This window comes from Thermobia domestica, chromosome 9, assembly GCF_964235325.1.
Source record: "Thermobia domestica chromosome 9, izTheDome1.hap1.1, whole genome shotgun sequence".
NCBI classification, from domain to species: Eukaryota; Metazoa; Arthropoda; class Insecta; order Zygentoma; family Lepismatidae; genus Thermobia; species Thermobia domestica.
Genome location: NC_137462.1, coordinates 257,739,351 through 257,749,607, shown reverse-complemented (window position 1 = coordinate 257,749,607; position 10,257 = coordinate 257,739,351).

Genomic DNA, 10,257 nt, shown 5'->3' with positions numbered 1-10,257 from the left:
TAAAACTGAAAAGATGGAGGATAAAAACTAAAAAAATATTTCATAAAGTTACGAAATTCAAGAAAGAACATAAGTGAAAATAACACTGGTTTCTCTTTCTATGGTGATGATCCTTGTGGAAATTAACATAACCCTGCACTTTTATAGCTCCGAATGTTTGTGTTTCAACTATGACTAGTAACATACAAAATGATTAAAGCAAATGAATGATATTGGAAGAAGTGGTGAAAGGAGAATGTTGGAGAAAAAGTTGTATAAGAGGAAACCTACGAATACAATCTTGTTCTCCACAAACTTATCCAGAGAGGATCGAACTAATAACCCCCAAAATAGTGGTAAGTCCTCTGCTTTATCACTGGACCGCTCTAGGTAAGAAAGAAACTTGTCTTTCTATATCTGTTCCATGAAGCTCGACAAAATGTAAGTTGATATTTGTAAGTTGGTATTTGTAAGTTGATATTCAACATTGAAGTAAGACGTGTTAACTTACGGAATAACCACGCTGAGTGGTAGAGCGCTTACATCTGGTGCATAGGATCCTTGCTTAGATCTCGAGCCAAGTAACATTTTGTTGAGTAACATCTTGTGAGTCGGTTTTCTCGAGGTATTTCTGCTTCCTTTCAGTTTATCATTCCATCAATACCTCCATCTTCACTTCCATCAATACTTCCGTCCAATAATCGAACTTAACTTTCTCCAGAACAAAGGCAAAAACACTACTTCAGCATAGAGATTTGCAATACAGGTCTCCCATGTGAAATAACTATGGGAACTTACTTCAAGCTTTATAATATTATTGACATTCCTGAGAGCTGCAAATTTTCACACAACTGAATAGCAAGTACGCAGCATGCTCAAACAAGTCCCCAATGGTGTCTTTCTTAAAATATATCTGGTTAGCGAAGCCACGATAAAGTCATATAATACTGAATGCTTATAATCTTTTATTCTCCGTTGTTTGAACTGTTTCCACTACGTATCGAGTTTAAGTTCTTTCCTCAGCTTTTTTCTTTTTTACAGAATCCTTACCCTCTTACACGGTAGCTATTCAAAATGGTCCTTACCGAAAAAACATCCCAAAGCAATAATCATGCCTTTCTTCTAATAATTCTCATTATCCTTCAATTTCAGTTACAATACTTTACAACTTTGAAGATACTCATACCTTTATTTATTGTTACATTGAACACCAATGCAATATAAAACGGGATCATACAACTTAGCGCGTTACTGGAGTTACTACGGGCAATCCAATAAGATATGTTCGCTAACTTCAAAAGACACCAAGGCAATAATAATAATAATAATAATAATAATAATAATAATAATAATAATAATAATAATAATAATAATAATAATAATAATAAATATACTATTATTATTATTATTATTATTATTATTATTATTCATTACTTGCAATGATAAAATCTCTTTCCTTCTTTATCAAATATTTATACACACAAACGTACTACTAAATAGAATTTGCTCTATACCAGTGTCCGAAGCATAAAACAAGCATCCAATACAACTCACATAATCGATGACATAATTTCATTACAAAGTCATATTGCGTAGAATAAGCAGAAGGAATGGATTTATATGTAATGAGATAAATTTATTTTATTTCAAGGAAAATAAAAACATAGGGAATTGTATATTCAGTATCCTTTATATATTTTTCTTTGTAACTACATATATATAGAAAAAATAAAATGGATATGAAGATAAATAGTACGCAAGAAGTGTTACAAATAACATATGTTCCGGGTTATCCCTTGTCCGATCTCGCTCTGTGTTGATCACCGCTTACCTCTGTGTTGCACAACGTGCGTGGATTCCTCGGGGTATTCATCTATACTCTCAGTTTATCACTCCATCAAATTTCTAACGTCTTTCACTTCCTTTAATCATCGTCTCCCTTATCCGAAAGGGTCGTGAGACGGTCATTTTTTTTTAAAAAAAAACTTCCTCTCATGTTAACTCATTACAGAGTTAAAGGGTTTATCTCGGATGTGAGAGGTTCGTGGTACGACCACAGGCCGTGTCACTTTGTGATGGCCTTTATTGTGTTGGTAGTTTTGTTGGGTTATTATCGTTTTCCCACATTCTTGTTCTTCCATAAACTCTTCTGTAATTTTTCCGTCTTCTTTAACCTTTAAGACATAACATGGGATAATAAGTTATCTGATCAAAGTAAATAACTTCTATCAATAACAGGCCTCATAATAAACCCGTGGTCATCATTGTAGTGTAAGAGGGGGAGAGGGAGTAATCTAAAACGGTTGCTTAAAACCACGTGACCAAGAGGATATTTCCTAAAGATGTAATTATCCAATCTACCTACTTAGGCGGTGCTAATGAAAGTATTATTATTATCCAAGCAACCTAGCGGTCGAGCTATTGGAACTGCTGTTATTCTATTAGAATCGAATCAGAAATAAAGAAATTAATGATTAATGTGACACGTGACCTCCATCCACCAATTAACTTATATGTATAGCTAAGGAGAAAGGGGAGGGGCGTTAATGGAGACGGAGTGGCAGGGGCGTTGGGAGGGGGATTGGCTATGGTACCACGCGCTTCGGTGCGTGGCTAAAAGTAGCGGGAAAAGGATTTGCTGAGTCCTTGTTCTATAATGGGGTCAGTATTGCTAATGACGATGGCACACAGTTCGGATACAATAACTCATCTGCCAAAAACATGATAGTTTTATTTGATTTGATGTCTCGGTTAGGAATAGTAGAAAATGACTCCATGAATGACAACTTCGATCTGTGTGACAGAATACATTCTTACTTTAATACTTGTTTATTGCTTGGGATCATAATATTAGATACTATACTGAAAGAGTCCTCATTATGTTCCACTTTAAGAGATATTTCATTCCGATTTTCGGTATGGTAATCCTATATGATCCATATAAAAATCCGTTATTCTATCATTTTATAGTGTAAGACAATGTTATCTACTACTTATTCTTACATGGAAAATAACTGTTCACTTGACTTTTTTTTCATCTTACGGATTTTTCAGCAGCGTGTAACATTTCTTTCCTTTACATTTTAAATTCTATATTTTCCCTTAATCGCAATCAATGGAGATATTTTTCACCACACTCTGGCACAATTATACGCACATAATGTCTGTATTGGTACTTATAATTCTAATAAACAAAAAATATTAAATCCGAAACAAATGCAAGATATAGAGGACTAGCTCGTGAAATAAATGCTATAGGAAGTACGAACTAATTGCACGGTTCTGTTTGGTTTGTGTTATCCATTTCTTACCACGTAGACTATAAGCCTATAAAGTAGAAATGAAACGCTTGTTGCTATCGGTTCTGGTTTTCGAGGTTGCTAGCGCTACTTTCTAAAGATGAAAATAGCTTTTAGATGTGTTCAAACCCGGCGATCGGAAGATTTTTTAATTGTCTTAAATGTTTATATATTTTTTTTTCATTAAAATAGAATGAAAGTAATACTCAAAAAAAAATGATTTACTTATTTCTTGACAGATAAGTAGTAACATTAGTACTAGTAGTAGTAGTAGTTGTTGTTGTTGTATTACTAGTGGTAGTAGTAGTAGTTTGGGTAGGAGTAAGAGTAGTAGTAGTAGGAGGAGGAGGCGTATGTGTAGGAGTACTAGTAGTAGAAGTAGTAGGACTAGCATTAGCAGTAGGTTTTGCTCCAGCATGACAACCATGATGTAAATTTTCTTACCGACTTAAAACAGCAGGCTAGGGAAGAGCGGGAATGAAAACGTACTACGGAAGTATTACTATCCCGAGCGCGTCGTAGATATAGGCCTATATTAGAATGAAACTAAATATTTACAAGATCCTTGTATTTTCTCCGCACGTGTGAAATTGTTATTTTACTAACGCGTGCCCATATCCAAGGGTGGTCTAAGGGTCGGTCCCCATGATTTTTAATGACCCCCTAAAATTTTCACGGTAGGCTTGAAAATGAACTATAATACGGTGATGAACTGTAATATGGTTAGATCAGGCCCTCGTAACTTTTACCGGGCCTACCCTACTTTTTTGGGCTCGCTACCAGCCTGTATTAACGCAATGATGGACGAAACATAGAACTTAAACTGGTTACGTAGTTTTACGTTTTTATTGAAAAGTATAATACGGTGTATTTATTTATTTATTTAACAATCACCAGATACAGCTCAGAGACTATTTTATACTTGACACCTAACAGCAGCAACAACAACAAGAACAACAACAACAACAACAATGGAAAGGATTTGGGAAGGCATCGGTCATGACTTTTTTAGTACGTATTATACCGGCATTTGCCTGGTATAATTTAGGAAAACTTGGAAATCTCCAATGAGGATGATCGGCAGCGGAAATCCAACCCGCGACCGTCCGAATGCGAAGCCAACGCTCTATCATTTGAGCTACACACCAATAATTACCAAATCTTCTTAATATATATGATTATCACTCTAATTGCTTGTTAAACATAAAAGAACTATACTTACACATACAAAGGGCTGTAAAAAGCATTAAGTTAATTGAAATGTAAGCATGTAAGTAGTAGAAGTATTATGTAATTATTATTGATTATTAAACAAGTGCTTTAGTAAAATCTTTAACGTATCACTATTTTCATCGAAATCGCTGTGTAGAGTAAAACATAATGTTTTCGCTGATAAACATTTTTAATACTAAAATATGATAAAGTGATTTCATACACATACTTATTTGCGAATAAAGAAAAACACCTTTCTTCTTTTATATGCTGCTGCATAACATTACCTAATTTGATATTAAACAAAGATTTCAAAATTCCTGCAACTATGTAGAATAACATTCATAAAAACAGAAAATCTATAATCAAATCGTCCTATATGCGTTAAAAAGAAACATAAAAGTAGCATGTATACATGCAGAAGATGCTAACATAAAACTCATATAAAGATGTATTATGATTTTATAGGTAATCACTGATACGCATTGCACAGTAAATTCGTTAAAATGTATATTATATAGCTGTTTTTCTCAGTTTAAGTGATATGTTTAACTAATGGATTTATCCGCTACAGGAGTTGGAATGACACCACTTCCTACACAGAATACAACACAAACTCCTATCGTGAATGTAAATGTGCTAATACGTGTTGGAAATCGATAGGTTTTGCTTTATTAGACTAAGACAAACTACGCTTGTATAACAACAGGTAGATAAACAAACAGAAGAAATTGAAGTTAAATATAAGACAAATGTTTGGACTGGCAGTAAGAGGCAGTGCAACGTTTTTAATAACTATGATGGCCTGAGCAAAATTTTCTGACTCAACTCTTAGATCTCCATGAATCCTTGCACTAACAGAAGGCAGCACTCATACATTCATTTCCTTTACCACAAAACATTCGTGCTAATAAGAAATGGGTTTGCTATCACTCTGAGATAATTGCACCAAGTTTAGTGCAAGAGTAGGTAATGGAATAGAAAAGAAAGTGTAAAGGCATTCGTCTCAGAGCCGTTAGGAATCAAAAATAATGATCCCTACAGTTGTAAAGAAGTATGCCCTGTCAATTAGATATTTTTGGGACTTGCGATATATACTTTTCTTCTTTTCAGAAAAAAATAAGATTTGTAATTGTTATTATAAGTGATAATGTCTTGTTGATAAGATAATAGATGGCAGTTGTAGTTTACTTACAGCTTGATGTACGTAAAAACCCCTCCTGTTCCCCCGCTTGTGAGCAGCGAGTCTCTTTTGTTTCATAAAGCGAAGTCTGATATGTGCGAAATGAAATGAAAAGAAATCTTTTAGTTTTACGCCCCGCGGATATCACGGCTAGGCTGAAGGGGGCGGTGATGATGAGAAATGAGTGGAGAAATGGGGAAGTGAAGAAAAATGAGACCGCCGGTGAAATTCACCCACAAAATTAACTTGGTGCTAGCTGAGATCGAACAAGGAACCCCATCTACTAGAGATTAACACTCTACCACTGAGCCACCGCGGCCTCTCCGATATATCCGAGCAGATGGAAATTCCTTGCAATTTATGTTTTGTTACAGGATGTTCGATTTTGTATTCCGGTATGCTGTGTATGTGGAGTGTGGCAGAAAGGAGAATTGGTAAAAATTGAGTAAATAATGTTGCCAGAAGTAAGTATAAATGTAAAATAGCTTTAAACTAAACACGTGGAAAATGCTTCTTTTTAACAAACATTTTTAAACTTTAACTCCATCAGGTGAAATCTAAAGTGAGTTTAATTGAGATCAGTCTTAATATACATTTTCGGATTTATGTTTGTGGGGAGAATATAAGGCAATATGAAAATCAAAGGTTTCGTAAATATGACATTTAAAATTGTTCCGCTTTATGCAAAGTCGTTTTGACCTATGATTAGCGCCATATTAAATGCCTGACTACTTCAGGAATTATACGTTATTCGAACTCTTTAGTATATCACTTATCACGCTTCAAAGCAACTCTGCATAAGGCCCATTATTTTTAAAGTTGCTAGTTAAGATGATATGGGAAAGTACAATACACAAAAGTGCGGGTATTGGTATTTGACTCATGATTAGGAAAAACTAAATGAAAAAAAAATATCTAGGTAGAAACTCAACACTTAGCAGTCGTCATTATTATCATAAGGTGACCTTTCATCACAATACTTTTTCGGCATACTCTTCAGGGACAAGAACATATGAACTTGCAAACTTACAAGACAGAGAGTTATCGTAATTTAGTACAGGATGTCCCTGTATTCTGGTTAGCCATTCTGATAATGATAAGAATGCTTCCGTTAACATTGTTACATGACAACGACTATTTTATACTAAACATATTATTAACTTTTATGAGTATTAAAAGCATTAATAACATGATTACCAATAATAAATATTATTACCATCGCAGAGGAAAGAGAAACAGTGCTGCAAGTTTTTAATAATTCTACTGCAACGCTTACATAAAAGCAATGGGTTACTTATTTGCAGGAAAAGTACATATTCTCGTAATGATATTAGTAGCTACCCCTTGGGGATCCAATGGTACAATTTGTACCATACGGATGTTTCATGGTACATTTCGTTATAACTCTCCTATTTTAGCTTTTCGTCCGTTTTTTGTTTTTCAAGTCCAGAGGCATTGTAGAAGACCTTACGTACGGTTTCACACCTTCCTGCGTCGAGACATAGAAGGTGATGAGTCATAATTTTAAAATATGTATTTTCCTTTATTAAGCCTATGTTCATATTTTTTGGCGGGCTTATTTTTGCACGTAGGAGTTTGAAGTTTCGCTCAACCATTCAGTCCACCGAGCAGTATTTACCAATTTGTTTCAGATGTTTGTGTTAAAACAGGGTTGAATCCAGAAGAGAAAAATTTTAAAAAAGGGATATTGTTACCCAAAAATCCCTTTCTTCGGGAATTTCTCGCCTTAGATACACGATGAAGACACGTTAGTCCTACCGCCTGAAAGGCAATTCTACTCTAAAGAGAATGATGGGCAAAAAATGACCCTAGGGTAATTAGGGATGTCTCAGAGAATTTTTATCGAAATATACTTCTGTATATGGTAATATGGGGCATTTTCGGTATTTTGTGCGGGCTTATTTTTCCACCTAGAAGATTGCAATTGTGCACACACATTCAGTCTACCAAGGACTATTTATCATATTTTTTTCTGAGATCTCTACATTCACACAGGGCCGTTCCAGAAGGGCCCAAATGTGAAAGAAATGTTACCTTCAAAATGTTCCATTTGACATCACATTTCTCTCTTCAGGTATATGGTATGGGCACGACAATAATACCATTTGAACACCAGCTCCATTCTGAAGAGAATGAGGTATGACCTATGATCCTAGGATAAAGAGTGACGATGCAGTAGCTGCTTGACTGAAAGTCTAAAAAATACCCGAAAAACTCAGGATCCAAAGGCTGTTTTTAGCGGTTACAAACACTAGGGAATGCTTTTAAGTATTAAAAGTTGGGATGTAACCAGTTTTTGGAAAAGTTATAAAGCAACCTAGAGGATCTTCAAAAGAGGATTCTAAAATTAAAGAAATATTTTATCATTTCTTACAAAAGGACAACACTAGCACTCTACTACTCACCTCACAACGTAAATCCATAAGCACATTTTCGCGTATTGAGTATTTTTTTAATATTAGATACCCAATTAACGCCATTAACGAGAAATGTAAACAAAGAGGACAAACGTACCCGTTTCTCCTCATGTGGATGCGCCGTATAGATAAGGCTGCATTCCCTTACTGGATTTTGGATGGGGGGCCGCGGTGGCTCAGTGGTAGAGCGTTCACCTCTGGTGCTAGGGGCTCGGGTTCAAACCCTGCTCCCGCCAAGTGAACTTTGTAGTGGACAAACACCGTGTGCGTGGGTTTTCTCGGGATTTTCCCGTTTCCTCCCACTTTCTTCATTCCACCATTTTATTCATTACTCATTATCACCGTCTCCTTTAGCCTAACCGGCATAAGCGTGGGACGTAAAACTCAAAGATTTCATGTTTTTGATGAGGAAAGGAGCTAATGGAATTCACATAACTGTCAAATACAACGTGCTTTCACTATAATTGCGTAAGCAAATTCTCATCACTTACGCGTATGCTCCCTACAGACACCCTCGAGTAGGCTCTTTGGTACGATTCGGCACAGATTAGGTTAGAGAGCATTATGTCTTTTACTGCGCATCTAACTTTTTTTTGTATTATCCTGACTTACGTGTATAAACACCATCGATGACACGCCTGCTTCCTTTGCCTACCCTAAGCACTGCCGCATTGGGGAACATCTTCGTCCCACCCTAAGTCGGTTAGTCCCTTTTTTGTTGTCACCTACCATAGCTTAGTTTTTGTTTAATTCATTGTTGTTTATTTCGCATATTTCCTGACGTTATATTTATATGCAATAGTAGCTACTACCTACTGAAGTAGTACAGTACTTACAAAAACATATTCAAATGCCTAGCTACAAATGTGCTTATTACATAATGAACAAGCTTCACATAAAATATTTCATATATTTATTACTTAATCTTTGTTTATGATTATATAAAGTTACAAATCCATATTAGTAAATTAAAAAGGTCAATCTTCAGTTACAGGCCAAGGGAGAGAACACATTTTATTTACACCAAGTTTCACATGAACTTTGTTGTGTCTTAAGATTGTCCATAAACTACATCTTAACTCATCCCTACAATTGACTAAGAAGTTCTTGGCTTCGAGAAAACGGCTCTAACTGCAATTATTTTTAATTTGTCCATCCAAAAACCATATTTACTCCTCCACAATATTAGGAATCTTTCTGTTTTCATAAATTTTATTTTCATAACGTTTTAAAAGTAGTTGCGTTTAAAACATTCACTACTTTACAAAAAAACATAAAATGTAACTTTCATGTTAAATATCAGGAAGACTATTGGAGCTAAGAAATATATTGGTATTACACAAAACAAATGATACATTGTTACGAGCATTTAGGAAAAAAGAACAACTATCTACGACTCTTCGTTGTAGATTATATTTTTTAACTAAAGTATTGCGCTTTGGTGCGGCAGTCATAGTGATGACGTCATTACTCGTATCCCCACCACTTATTAACCTTGGAAAGAGAAATCTTTCCAAAGACTAGAGACTATCAGAAGTCTTAAGCACTTAACGAAATTTATGGTAAATTTGGAATAAACAAAAGTAGTTTACGCGTTCTGCTTTGCATAATATTAGAGGTCAAGAATATAACACCATGTGATACCTAAAACCGAATTACTCATTCAATGTTTAAGATATAGTAATGAAATGGATATCGTTGGGAAGCTAAAATTCTTGTCTACCACGTTCGTTTCAGATTGTTCTCTCATATCTATATTGGTTTCATAGTTATTTGCCAGTAAATATTAATAATGAATGAAAAGAACATTTTGAGAGAATCATGTTCCACATTTAAAGATTCGGGCGATGTAAATAAACGAAAATGACATCAAATTTTATCACCTTTATTAGCTTCAATTTGATACACGAACGAAGTTTGTACTTTCGTTGAGTGGAAAATTATCTTCAGTTAAAACTTGTGTTGTGACTTCATTATTCTGACACCCAATAAACCCCCGTTAACAAAAGCTTTTTTGAAGACTGTATGTTATGCGTAATTTTAAGCACATAACAAATTTTATGGTAAACAGGTGTAAATAAAATGTGTTCTAGCTATTGGTCTATTGATAGTAGATCACCACCCTATTATTGTTTTTCTTCTTTAT